The sequence below is a fragment of the Drosophila bipectinata genome, chromosome XR (assembly GCF_030179905.1).
Source record: "Drosophila bipectinata strain 14024-0381.07 chromosome XR, DbipHiC1v2, whole genome shotgun sequence".
Classification (NCBI taxonomy): domain Eukaryota; kingdom Metazoa; phylum Arthropoda; class Insecta; order Diptera; family Drosophilidae; genus Drosophila; species Drosophila bipectinata.
In genome coordinates, this window is record NC_091735.1 from 24,111,474 (window position 1) to 24,126,363 (window position 14,890).

Below are 14,890 nucleotides of genomic sequence, written 5' to 3' on the forward strand. Positions count from 1 at the left end.
ATTTTATTGATTTTAAAAAACTGCGTAGAAAATCAGACACAAAAATCGAATTCGAAAAAAAGTGTTTCAGAAATTATTTTGCAATGTCAACGAATTCTGTTTCTTGTGTCGTATAAGGTGACATTTCCTGCGAAACTTTTATATTTCTTTTTTCTTTTTGGGGTGGTGGGAGGCGGGTGTCTACGGCGCAATTTGGTGAACTTTTAGCTGACAATCCAATAAATTGAACAAAAAAAAAAACATAAATCGCAAAAGATGCATAAAATATATATTTAACATACTTAAGCGAAATTCAATTTCTCACAATATGAAAATTTATTGAATATATGGATATAGCTATTATAAGGTACCATTACAAAGAAATCAATTGCGCCGACTAGGCTTTAAATAAAACAAAGCCCATTGTAATTCAAGAACAATAATAATATTATGATTTAATGATTTGCTTACAGCAACAGTTTTCAAGTTCGTAACATAATATTTTAAAAGCTCAACAAAATTGTTAACTAAATTATAAAACAAAAAATAAGCCATATTGAGAGAAATTTTGAATGGATTTATAAAAATCTTAAATATTAAGAAATCTTATTAAGGAATATTTTTTAACCCTTTCTTTATTTCTTTATATATCTTATATAGAATATTAACATTCAATTTATTTTATTTTATTCATTAACGCTATAAAATTGTTATTATTTCAAGTGATTTATTAAATTTCCAGCATTTATTTATTATCAGCATTTATTTTCCATACATACATATTTGACTTTGCACTTGAAATATGAAAAATAAATTGTTGTGTCTAGAATTTCCATTATAAATTGTATTTTTTTTGCTTTTTTTGCAAATTAAAGACTGCAGACTGGAGTAGGAAACTTTGTTCTCAGGAATTAAATTTGAGAAGCCCGGAATGTCTGACTTTATAAATTTTTCCTATATTTCCATACATTCAAGTATGATTTTTTTTTTTTTTTTTTGCAAAGCGGATTTTGTTCAGTTAAAGCGGAAGGAGTTTTTAATTTTGCACGTGCCATTTCTGATTTTTTTTAATTAAATTTTATTGGAGAGGAGACTTTTTTGGTTTTAAAAATGAAAATTTTATTAAAATGTAAATCAATACCCTATAGTCCCTTTATTTTGGACGAATTTTTCTTTTTTGATAACTTAATTAAAAATGTATGTGTGTGTTTTATATATGTATCTATATCTTTCTTTTTTTTTTTGGTAATTCGTCATGCGTGTCAAGGTTGCGGGGCAAAGTGCGTGAAACTTCTTATAAATTAATCGAGTGACTCGGAGTGTTAGCTTGTGTTGGAAAAGCTGTCAAAACACAAATGTGATAAAAGTAAGCAAATGCTTAAGCCGCTCTGCCCCCTGGTCCTCCTCCTCCTTCTCCTCCCTCAACCCCCACGGCCCCCTTTATTGCCCTACTCCTTCCTTCACTGATTATTCTCGTTTTAGTTTTCTCTTATTTCTTCACCTCCTCAGCGCGTGGGAAAATAGAAACTCAACCGCAAACTTGTATATCGTTTTGTTTTTTTTTGTTAGTATTTTTTTTTTGCTCGTATTTCCTTTTTTTTTGTAAAGCAAGTTAGATAAAACAATCATAAAACAAAGCAAAAAAAAAAGAGAAAAATAAAGGATTGAGGAGGATGTAAAAATATAAACGAATATGTTATGCTTTTATATAAAATAAAAAATAAAATACACAAGTGGATTTATTAAATTTTAAGAATATAATTATTTGTAAAATTCTATAATCTTTAATCTTATTAACCCTTAGTTACAAAATACCTTTAATTTAATTACAAAAAAAACAAAAAAAAATTACAAAAATGTCTCCAAGATTTTCAAGTCACGCGCCACCCATACACACAAGAAAAAAAAAAGAATACCCGGAAGGTAGATCTCTTTGTTTTTGTTTCTTTCTTGAATTTAAAACTATTTATTGTTTTTTTTTTTGTTGTGTTTTTTTTGTTGGTGGTTCCATAATTTCTGGGCAGGTGGTGTTGGATCGATCTGGACTGGTTCGGTTCGCTTTGATTGTTTGGAAATTGGACATTTCCATACACTTGTCATGCGCCATCGATCGCCAGTTGTTTTACACTTGAAATATTTTTTTTTTCTTTCAATAAAATATATTTTTTCCCCAAACATGGTTTATTAAAGTTGTTTAAATTCTTTTTTAAAATGGGGTTTTGTCTGAAATAATTGTATATCTCATAATTTAACCATAGCCATTTTTTTCAGTGCAGTTTTTTGTGAAGGGCTACAAGCCGGAATGGACCACCAGCTTGGGACCACACTCCACACCAAAGTGGCCAACAATGCCCGTGCCAATTGACCAGCTCGCCGATCGCTTTGAATGGATCGATCAACCGGAGACTCACCAGGGGGGAGAAGGAGGAGGAGAGGTGTGTGCCGGCAGCAGGGGGGGTTAAAAGGGGGCAACTGTGTCCAAAGGGGCGGGACAAGGTGCCAGGGAATGTGTGAACTGCGTTTCGTTACTGTGGTTTTGATTATTTGTTTTTTTAAATTAATAAAAAAATTTTAAAAAAATTAATTTAGAAATTTATAAAAAATTTTAAGTTTTAAAAATTATAAAATATTCAATAGTTTTTTTTTAACTAAAAAAAAATATTTAAGAAATGTATAATAACACATATATTTAGTTTAAGTCCCACGGCTTCCAAAATCCAGCTTTTGCCTTAACAACAACAATAACATTTAAAAGTTAAACCATAAAAAAAGAACAACAAAGGCAACACGTTAGACCAGGTTCAGGGTCACCGATGTAATATTTTAATTTATTTGCTGGTCTTTCTTTAGCCCTCGAAATTCGCCATATATTTATGTATATATGTACATATGTATATACTTTTAAATATTTTTTTTATTTGGTAGTTTTTCTTGTTTTTCCTTACCTTTACTTTTCTAAACAACAGTCTTTGTTTTGTTATTTTTTTTTTTTTACAATATTTTTTGTTTTGCTATACGATTCGTAAGCTTTCCGAAAAATTTACCTTCTAGAATCTAGATAGGTCGACCCAAATTTGTTCTTCCTTTTTTTCTATAATTTACTATTTTTCATTATGGTTTTTTTCTATTATTTTATTTTACACAAGAAATTATATTTTTGTAATTTAAATTTTAAAAATTAGATATAGTTTTTTAGGGATTTTTTTCAGCGTTTCCTAGTCCTGCTTTTTATCTTATTTTCCCTAAAATCCTTCATAATAAACCAATTACTTTGCGTAAGCTTTTCTCTCAGTGCTTTCTCAGTCTCAGTTAAATTTTTCGCATTTTCCCATGGCCTAAGCTATAGCATTTTGTTCATTATGTTGATACTTTGTTTCGCTTTTTTTTTAGTCTTTTGTTCGATTTTGTTCATTAATCTTTCGCCTCATATTGAGTGGTCAGCTCTGCCCTCCCTTTGACCCCCGCCTTTCCCTTTTTGGGCTTTTATTTTTCCAATTTGCTTAATTAACTTCTAAACGTCGCCTTTGGCTTTATTTTTTATTTTTTACTTCTTTTTTTTTACTAATTTTTTTTGGCGATTTTTTGCACGCTTCTCCTCTTCCCATGCGAAATTCCCTTTTGCGACTAATTAGCAGTTTTTGTCTTGGTCTTTTATCTTCTTACTAAAAAAAAAAAATACCAAAAATAATAAAAAAATTTGTGCGTAAACTTGTGTCTTTAATTTAGTAATAAATGGCATGGAATTCCAGTGATCGTGTCAATATGATTATCTTCATTTCGAAGTCAATAAAAAAAGGTTCAAACAAGGTTATCGCAGAGTTTCGACAAAAAACTATTTATTAAAATTGGGAATTTTCAGAAATTCCAACATTTTCACTCTATTTTAATATTTTTTTAATGGGTTTAATTGTAAATTCAATTATTTATGGTCAGAATCATATAAATTATTCTGTAGAATTCAAACAAGAATTCCGAAGAATAAGAAAAGTTCTTAAGAATTATTAATTTATAAATGCAAAAAACATAGAATTATGGTATCATTTTTTGGTAAAAAAATAAATAAAAAATAAAGTGTTGTCCGCACCTTTTTATATTGTAATATATTTATATTTATTCATTATATACCTATTTCTTTAAATTTTAATTAAAATAAAATCCTTTAGGCATACTCCCATTTATTAGAAAAATCGATTTAAAAATACAAAACCCTAATGACTATTTCTTTTTGAAATTAAAAATGTAAATTAGAGCCAACTAATTTGAATATCATCTCTCATATGTCTTGCCAGTAAATAAAGAAATAAATAAAATTGCGTTTGGTATCTTTATGAACTCATCTAGCCACCATTAAATGTATTAAATTTGCAGTTAAGTAACCCGTTGATAACTGACTAAAGTTAAGTTAAGTAACTATTTTAGTTAGAATTACCCAACACGACTTGTCCCCCAAAAGAGTCTCTTTTCTTTTGACCTTGGTTGGCTGCTGCGTTGGCCAAAAATTTATAGATATTTTTTTTTGTTTTATGAATATAATCAACAAAAAAGAAAAAAAAAACTATAATCAAAAAATCTAACAAAAATGCGTGAGGTGGAAAGAAAAAAAAAGAGATTATTTGCTAAAGAGTTTGCAGAATCGCGCGATACGGACCTTGATTGATAACCAAACTATGTATATAAAATATATATACTTTCTGTGAAAAGACCTTCAAATTTAAAAAAATGGGAAATATTTCACTTAAGTATATATACTTTTTTTTAAAAAAGTGATAGTAAATTAGTTTAGTTTAGTTTGAATTATACTACGACACTTAAGTGTTTGACAATTGATAAGATTCCTCTAGCTGACAGATATAGGAATATATATACATATATATATAATATATAAACGCACGATTTAAGATAGTAGACGCACACGTTTCGATACGGGAGGTATTTCTATATATTATATGGTATCAAGTGGATGGGGGAACTTAATTAGGAATACTTTGAATGGAAAACGAGTGCCAGGGGCTTTGATTTTTTTTTTCTATTTGATTAGCGAGACGTTTAAAGGGGGATTCACAGTTGGGGAGAGATCGGGGGATGATTTATATACTTCTCAGAAGCATTAACGGAGGAATATTTGATAGTTGTGGGGGGTGCTAAAGGGTCAGAGGCCCTTTATAATTTAAATACAAAAAAAAAAAGGAATGTCTAAAAAAAGGCATTTTTATTCTAAATTTTCAGCTTTAGTATTTTTTAATTTCAGAACTAATCCCAGAAGTACTACCACAAGAATACTAGTATTTCTGAATTTAAATTGGCATTTTTAATGAAAATACCTTTTTTTACCTCTTTTTTATGTTTCTAATAAATAACTTTAAATATTTGCCTTAAAAAAGTATATAAATTAAATAGATTAGCCAAAAAGATTCTAAAATAAAGAGACAGAGATCTATAAAGAGTAAGAACGACCCCAGGTGGTCTAAAATTAACGTAGCCCCAAAGTTTTCGGGGGCAAGAAACTGCAGCTTTTTTTTCCTGAATTTCGTCTAAATCTGTTAGGACAAATCTGAAATCCGTCCTAAGGCTGACCAAAAATACACCCAACGGATGCGCCATATATCTTAGTATCTGTATATGTATCTCGATCTTTGTATCTCTGTATCTGTAGACGAGATTGTGCATTTCTGAAGGGAGTTCTGTTCAGTTTGCCTTGCTGATATTTTTGTTAGCTGCCAGCGACAAAAGGTCACGCTCTTGGCGGCCAAACAGAGACGGCAAGTTGGTCGACACCATCAACTGATAGAGATGGCTAGACCGAATAGATAGAGAAGACAAATCGAGGGGAAAAACCAGCAGAAATGGAAAGCGAAAAGCTGCTGTTATCCAAAAATAAACAAGAAAATTATCTCGAGACACACACACGGTGAGGGAAATATTAGTTTTTGAGTTCATGGGAGTGGGGGGGTGCTTGGTTAGGGAGGTTCGGTTAGGGAGGGGGAGGGGTACTGCTGGAAAACTCAACTCAAGAGCTAGATTTTCCCGCTTATCGTGCGTGTGTTTAATGATTTTCCCTCGACGATAACCTCAAGTGCTACAATTTTGACGAGACGTCGGGGGTCCCGGGAAATGTGAAGTAGCCGACGAACATATCGACATGGCAGGTATGGCGGTCTTCCCGCTCCCCCTCCTCCACTCCCCCACTCTCTCCTCCTTCCACTCTTTCACTTTATCTTTAACCTAGGCCCCCGCCCCCTGGATACTTTTTTTTTTTTTTTTTTTTGTTCTTTTAAGGATTTATAGGGTATTCTCTAGAAGATAACTTATTTCATTCACTTTCATTTATACAATTTTTTATTTTAAAATTTTCAAAAATAAATAAAATATTTTGATAATTATAAGGAACACGTTTTTTAAGTAGAAAGGTATTAAAATTAATTATGTTTAAAATTCAAAGGACAACAAAAATCTTTATAAATTAACTCATTGTATTAAAGTTCCTATTTTAAAAATTATATAAGTATATTGATTTATTATATTTATTTATTTTATAAAAATATTTAAAACCAATAAAAAAGATACCAAAAATTAAAATAGAAGGATAATTTAAAAATGATTTATAGATTTTTTTTAAATAATTATATTTTTCAATAAATTTATTTTTTATATTATCTTATATAATCGTAATACCATTAAATCTTCACAAAAAAATACTAAAAAATTCCCATAAAATAAAATCTTTAAAAAAAATCTTTAAAAAACTACTTAAGAGGTACTTTTTAGTCGCCAGGCAACTCTCAGCTTCATTTATAATTTTTTGTGTGTGTTTTTCTGGTGTTGATTGTTTTCCCCCGTGGCTTCAATTTGAGACTCTTAGAGAGATTCTTCTCTCGAGTGGGTCCTTTTTCCATTTTTTTTTTTGCCCTGTGCCACTTGTGTGTGCACCACTTTTTCCATCACTTTTTCCAAGATTACAAGTGCACAAGTGTACACAAAAAAAAAATTACAAAAAATGGCTATATAAAAAAATTAGAACTAAAAGTTAAGAACCATAGGTATTGGTTATATTCATAGTTATAACCCTAGAATTTCTTATTTTATTTTCTAGTCTATGTAACCCTTTTTTCTTTCAGTGTATTAAATAGAAAAAAAAACTAGTCCGACTTTTGGGAAGCCCCCTCGGCGTTTTTGATTCATGAGGCTTGAAATTAGTCGCTGATCCGAGCCGCGATCGGGGAGTATCGGTAGCCATATGGCGGCTCTAACGATAAGGATAATGGATAATGAATAAATGAGTTTAAAGCTGGCTTGGCACTTGACTAATTAAATCAGATATGCCTAATGAATAAGTGGAAATATTTTAATAGATTGGCTCTGGGATCTTGACTCTGGGGGGTTTTTTTTAATCAAAATATACATAGATGGGTTAGGTTGTGTTTTGAGTTTTTTAAATAATTTTCTTCCTTTAAAACTTTTTCCATATTTAAATCTCGACTTGTTGAAACCCCCCTTTTCCTCTTTTATTTATTTATTTTTTGGTCCCTAATGTCCTTAGTATCTCATCGCTTTTCCTTCCTCGCCATTTCGCTCGGATAATTTTCATTTCCAATTCCGATTTCAATTCCGATGCCAATTCCAAATTCCCGTCGCAGACGCACATTAACCTGGCCCACAAAATGACCTTGTGCCCCCTCAACGGGTGTGTCCTTGCCGGCTAAAAAGGATAACTACATATACACATCTCTACACATCCAAACACGGCAGAAACAAAGCAGTAACATATTCCCAGCCAGCAGAGGAAAAAAAATAATAAAAATAATAATATATTGGAGAAGTAGGAGCTGCAGCCACTGCCTCGTTCCACGCCCACTGTAAGAGGCGGGCCAGGAGGCCAAGGGCGTGACCTTCAAGAGGAGACGACAAGGTATGCAGCTACGAAGGAACCGAAGCTTATATACTCTGAGAGTTTGATGCTTGAAAATAATTTTTTTCTTAAATTTGTAATTAATCCTTTTTTATTTAATCCTCCATAAATTAATTTAGAGGATAAGAGGATAATTAAGAGGACAAAAGAGGAATTAATAGGACATTCTTCATGAATCCACAAAAAAAAATTCATAAAAAAAAACTATTCAAGATCAGAAATACCCTTCTGCTAGGGTATAGAAATATAAAAAAAATAGGACGATGGAGAAGATGGCGTCTGAAACCGCGTCTGAATCCTTTGGAGACTTTCTTGATTGCGCAGGACACGCAGAAGAAGAAGCAGCAACAGCAACAGCAGCCGCCGCAGCAGGAAAGGAAGGACGTGGAAGTATCTGTCTGTCCTGCACCACCCCCTCATCCCACCACCCACATCATCCTGAGCCCCGCTTCCCGCCCTTTCTTCCTTATTACGGTTGAATGTCCTTTCGTCCTGTCTGACAAGTTTGTTTTGCTTTTTGCGTTGTTGCTGCGCTTGGATTTCATTATCGTTTTGAAGGTCGCCAGACAACCACGCCCCGCCGGACCACCGCCCCCACCCAAACAGGCGGCCGCTCCCAGCGTCAGTCCGCCAGCCCCGGCCAGTCATCCGTGTGGAAATTTGTGCCAAATACGCAGACGGCCGCAAATGGCAAGGAAAAGGCAAAACTGTACCAGAAACCAGGATAAGGAACGCTTAGTTAGTCGGCAGGAGGCAGTCAGACTGAAGGAAAATAAATAAAACGCAGGTCCTCATTAAAATTTAAAATCCATTTTAGGGAGAAGGTATTTTTTTTTGACAAAAATAGAGATTCGATTTTACAAAAAAAAATAATGATAAAAACTAATAAAAATTTACATATTAAAGAAAAGGTTAATATATTTTATAATAATTTTTTGTTAAATAAAAAATATATAATAAAATTTTAATAATACTTATAGATTTCCAACAAGAAAAAAAATATATGAATTTAAAAATATATATGTTTTCAAAAATTTTCGAAATATCCAAAAATATTTATCAGCAATTCTAAAATTTGTATAAGTTACTAAAAGTCTAAAAAAAAATTTAAAATATTAATAAAATCAAAAATATACTTAATACAACTATTTTCTATCCCCTATTTTCTTTAAAATGAAAACCCATTAGAAACCAACTTAAAAAAAAAAACTGAACACTCCCTTGTAAATTAAAATTAGTATGGGAAAATTTATATTCTCTGAGCAAACTTAATGAGAGTTTGGGGATGAGTATTACTTAAAAAAAAAATGAAAGAAAATGAAAGGGTGGTTAAAAATAAAGAAAAAGGGGGACAGGACATTGGGGATCCATAAAAAATAAGGTGCCATGGGTGTCGAGGGAGGAATTATATGGCCAACAAACATTTATACATGTATGTTTATTTACATAAAAATATGTACAAACACAAGCCCCAAAACTCCATCCACTTAACTTAAATTATTCATGTAATTTCTGGCAAACAAAAATACACAACCTTGAACTTTGTTTTCACCTCAGAAAATATTAAATTAATAAATAAAGATGGATAACTATTTAAAAAAAATTTAAAAACTTGAATATCAAAATTTCAAATACTTTCCATCTTCAATAAAACTGCAAAAAATAACCTTAGATATTTTCAAAACAAAAACACCCAGCCCGCTCAACAATGTTGCTGCAACATACACATGTTGCCAGAGTGCAAAGACACGCAAAGTCAGAGAGTCACTCAAAGTGACACTCTGCCGGCGCTCAAGCACTGTTACTCTCTGCATCTCACTCTCTCATGCCATGCCCGTTTCCTCTCTGGCACTCTTTCCAGCCGGTCCAAGGGTTGCGCCCCTACATTCTTAAACCATGCCCCACCCCACCTGACCCCCCCGCCGAGCTACATACATTGGATTTTTGCAGCTTTTTGTTTTTGTTTTTGTAGGCAACATTTGCAAAATGGTCTATAATTAATAATTAGTTAGTTTAGACGCCGTTGTGAAATACCGGCGTGTGAGAGAGTCAGCAACACGGCGCGCCAATAAAGCTTCCAAAGCTTTTTCATGCTCTCGCATTCTATCGGCTGCGTTATTCGTTTTGTTTTGAGTGCGCCTGGCGAAAAAAAAATGCAAAAGCAAAAAAAAAAAAAAACAAGAAAAAAGTTAAAGATATTAAGTCGCGTCTGTGGTGTTTGGTTTTTTTTTCGTATGCCGTTATAAAAGCGCCACGCTGCAGTTTCTTCGCTTTTCTCTCTCAGTCTGTGGGCACTCTCGCTGCGCGTATGGGTGTGTGTGAGCGCAACTGTACCAGCGGCGTCATCTTCGTCTTGTGCGTTGTCTTCCCATCTCCCCATCCTTCTCGTCATCATCATCATCATCATCATCCATCCTTCTTGTCCCCCACCTTCTCGCGCTTTCTTGTGCTTTTCTTGTTGTTGTTTTTGCAGCTGCCATTCTCTCCCCGGCAATGCATTGGCATTTTTTTTTTGTAGTGCTTTTGTTGTTGCTTTTTGTCTGCTTAACACCTTTTCCGTAATCCTTTTCGAAGCTCTATGCAAAATGTGTCAACTACAAAGAAGTTGAGGTAGATGGGAGAATAGGAAAAAAAACAAACAGAGAGACTGGGACAGATGCAAAGCCCAAGAGGGGGACAGAGCATGGGAGAGGGCTATACAGTACCCACTGTGAAAAACTGTTATTCCTTTCATAAATTACAAAAAATAAAGCAAAGAAGGGATTATAAGACATGTACCAAGTGGGATATTATGATCTTAAAAAACAGTAAATAGAATATAGGATTTTATTTGATCTAAAATGTGAAAATCATTTGACAATTCTTTGGAAAAACTTCAATGATAACTTTCACAATCAATAGTATTTCCGTAATCCTTAAAAATCCCCGTCAACTGTTAAAAACGTGACCTTCGATGGGTTTTTTTTTTGTTTTGTGCCTATTATTACGTCTATGAATCAGTTATGCCAAAATACTCAAGTCTTGAGCCCCTCCAATAATTCATAATTGAAGGTCTGGACAAGTGTTATCTTCTGATACGAAAAGGCGTCCAAAAGGTGGCGCCAAAAATAATAAAAGACAAAAAAATAAAAATAATTGCAAATCTATAGCCTTCACTATAAATACAGTTGGAGAAATAAGGAATAATAAAATTTTAATTCTAAATTAAATAAAATCATCTTAAATAAATTAGAATTGATTATTGAAAATTATTATGGATAATAATAAGAGATAATTCTATTTTCAATAATTTTAGGTTATAATAAAAACCAAATAGTAAGACCAATTTTCTTAGGTCTCAAATAATGTGACCTACTTTAAAAAAAAAATATTACTTTCTAGATAATAAAAAATCCCAACTTTTATTTAAAAATTTAATTAAAAAAAGGGTAATACCTAAGAAAAAAATTATTTTTTATGAAAAAGATCACTATATTTTTCTCCATGTATATATGTAATTCTGATCTATCGACAACAATGTTTCTAAAAGCTGGTGCGCAAAAATCGACTTTACGATTACTGGTCTCTATCAATGGAGGTCTGTTTGCGGGCCTAGATCAAGAGCATAACTTACTAGATTACTATATGTTCAGTGTATTTGTAAGTAAATACAGCTAGAAATAGCAATATGAATAAATATTTGAATTGCCATTACGATTACAGGGCACACCTGTCGTTGGCAGCGCTGCTGCTACTGCTGCTGCGCAACAATGACGGTTGCATCTTATCAGCCGTGGCCGAGAGCGAGTGAGACGACGCTGTCCCTGACGCCGGCGTCAACGTAAATGTTACATTGTTGCTGCACGTGTAAACCGTTAAATATCACATAAAATCTGGCTAGTGATGGGTGTCGATGTGGAATTTCAAAAATCCCTCTAATTATATTTGCTACGTTTTTGTTCTAAATTCATTTCCTTAATTTCAACTTACATAATTATGCAATTAGGTGATATGATAAATATGAGCTTGAAAATGTACATATAGTTTTCAGATAAGTTGCTTAAACTTTTATTTAAATAATAATTTAAATCATTTTTTTTGTTAAGGTATAAATATTTTTATATTTTCTTGATATTATTTTTTTACCCAAAATATATTTTTTTTATTATTTTGTTATAATTTCATTACTTCGACTTATTAGAAGACTATTGAAATGAATTTTTTATTAAAATTAAAATAAATCTTCGTTGTTTTATTTCTATTTTTCTATATTATAATTTATAATATTAATATTTTAGAAGTTTAAGCAAACTTTGCCGCGTTTAAAGTTTTAAGTAAAAAACTTTAAAATACGTTCCATATAGTTATTTTTTGGGTAAGTTTAAAACAAGTTATTGATATTTTTTAATTTTTAACAAGGAAAATGTTCATATTATATATATAAATATATTTTTTTTTTACAATAAGCCTTGATAAAATAAAGAAACTTTCAGCACTTACCTCATAAAATTTCCAATTCTTGATAAACTGTCTTGTGTTTCATATTTTTCCCAAAACGATGGCTTCCAATATCGAATCATATTTCCTTCATTTCCTTTGGCATTTTGTATCAAAACCATCTCTAGACGTTTATTACGCGAATGATTGAAGGGAAGTGAACAGGTTAACGTTACGTCGTAGAATTTTTGTGAAAGCTTGGCAGAATTGAAAAAAAAAAAAAAAAAAAAAAAAAATTCTTGAAATTGAGACACACTCAGGAACGTCGGCGTCGACGCTGCAGCAGCGCGGCCAGGCCACTTGTTGCCAGCTATTTACGCAGTTGGTATTTTTCTCCTCTTTCACATTTACCGTAATTGCATAAACAACAAAAATGGCAGCACAAGCAAAAATTAATTGCGCAAAAATTACGAAAACCACGAAAATGTGTATTTCAAAACTTATCGAAATCGAACTTTGCCAGCAGCGGAAAAGTTGCACTTTCGATGGGGGGAAAAGCTCGTGAATTACGCGCCAATTCTGCTGCACTGATGCCCTGCAAATAAAGGCATATTAGTTATTTCGTTGATTTTGTTTAGTATTTTTAGGTCAGAAGATGGAAAACTTAATAAGAAAAGAATTCAAGAAAAATATAGATTCAGAAAATTATACAGAAATATATTAAGTTTTTACTAAATTATTGAAGAACCTTAGAAAAACCCTATATTGCATTTTTGTAAATCCAAACCTTTAATAATATTATTCTGATAGAGCATCTGATAGTTCATGTTAGCTCTCACAAAATAAGTGTCGCCGTGTGGCGAAATCAAAACAAAATCGCTAGCGTGCGAGTGAGATACCGAAATAAACAGAGAAAGGGAATGCAAGAAAGCCGTGCAAGTGAGGAAGAGGAAGCGAGGAGGGCACAGGGCGTAATGCACGCGCCAAAAAGTGCAATGTAATTGCGGATGGGGGGAGCGGAAAGGAAACGTGTAAATGGAAATCAAAGCGAAACTGAACGTAATCAGAAAATGAGAAGGGCATGAAAGGACTGGAATGGGAAGGGCAGGAAACCAGAAGAGAACTTTGCTTTTCGGTCTGGCGTTTGCATTTATTTTGCATTTTCTTGGCTAACCACCTGATAGATTTAATTTTTTAAGTTTTTTTGATAAAATAAGTATTAAAAATAAAACAAGAAAACTTAAAAACTATAAACAACAATAATAGAATTAAGTTTATGTTCTACTTCTTCTTGAAAATGATACCCAAAATAACTGTAAATGTTGCAAGAGAAAAGAAATACACAAGAAAAAACATCTTACTTTACTTCTTACTTTAAAATTATTAAATCACTTAATTTTTTGTATTATTTGTTTTACTTTAGTATTTCTTCACAATTTCTTTCGCTTTTCTTGTTTGTTTTTCTTTCCCATCTTTGGTGTTTGCTTTTCAAGCTCTTTGTTATTCTTTTTTTTTTCGTAGTGTGCTTGTGTGCTTCATTTCGCCCCGTTTCCTTTGACCATTTGCTTGTCATAATTTAATTAGACTTGAGGTAGGCTCCAAACACAAGCCCTCTCACTCACTCACTCACACACACACACACCCATACACTTGAAACAATAATATTTTCTTGTGGCTTTTTTGTATCTGCTTTGTTTTTTATTTGGGCTTTTGTTTTATGTTTACCTTTATTTTCTGCACAAAGTTCACGGGTTCAATCAACTTGACAAACTGAAATCGGAGTTGCCACCGACGAAGCAAGCAGTCGAATGCGAGTATGGACGTGTGTGAGCAGGGGGGACGTGTCAACAAAAAGAGAAGGACATAGAGAGGGTGCAGCTTAAATTACAAACAAAACGCAGACTGCAAAACTCGACTAAATAGATAAAAAGAGACGGCAAGCCACGGGCGGAGAAAAAGGAATCCGAACAAAAGGCTGAAGGACCAGGGACGTGGCGAAAGGGAGCGGAGTCACAGGTGTAGGTAAAGGGGGAGCAGAAAATAGGTGCGCCTGATTGAAGGGATTTTTTGTTTCAAAATCTTAAGAAATTTTTAAAAATTATTAAAATTTTAATAATTATTATTCTTATTAAATTAAAATTCAATAATAAAATTAAAGAAAACTTTTAATTAAATGCCCTTCCTTAAAACTCTTGTAAGCTTCATTTTTGTCTTGCACTTCATACCATTTACAGTTAGAAATTCTTACTTGGAATACAAAGTTTAAAGGACAGACTGACAAAGGAATAGAATATGGCTGCACTTCCAGCTATGATCATTCCAAGGAAACTTCCAGACAATAGTAACTTTCAACTGCGTAATAGCCATTTTCTAGAAAATCCAGGACTTCTAAGGATTCAAAATCATTATTTAATAAATAAGAAGCACTATTTTGTTATATTGTAGGAACATTTTAATTCCAAAACTCTCCAAAACATGATCATAAAATAAAAAGTAAAATTACCAATTTCTGGTCAGAATTTGTCATTCAAGTTGATTTTTTTTTTACATTTTCCTTTGCCCTTCACCACAAAACTTTCTTGCTGTCTT

At 32.5% G+C, this 14,890-nt stretch overlaps 1 long non-coding RNA gene across 1 annotated transcript in view; it reads right to left on the reverse strand.

The window, feature by feature from the left end:
* LOC108120198 (uncharacterized) overlaps positions 1–14,138 on the reverse strand; it is a 32,862-nt gene extending 18,724 nt beyond the window's left edge. The window contains exons 1-2 of the long non-coding RNA XR_001773044.3: positions 14,027–14,138; positions 12,365–12,896 (exon numbers count right to left, since the gene is read on the reverse strand). This is a non-coding gene — a long non-coding RNA (uncharacterized lncRNA). The remainder of the gene's footprint in view (positions 1–12,364; positions 12,897–14,026) is intronic.
* Between the last annotated feature and the right edge of the window lie 752 nt (positions 14,139–14,890).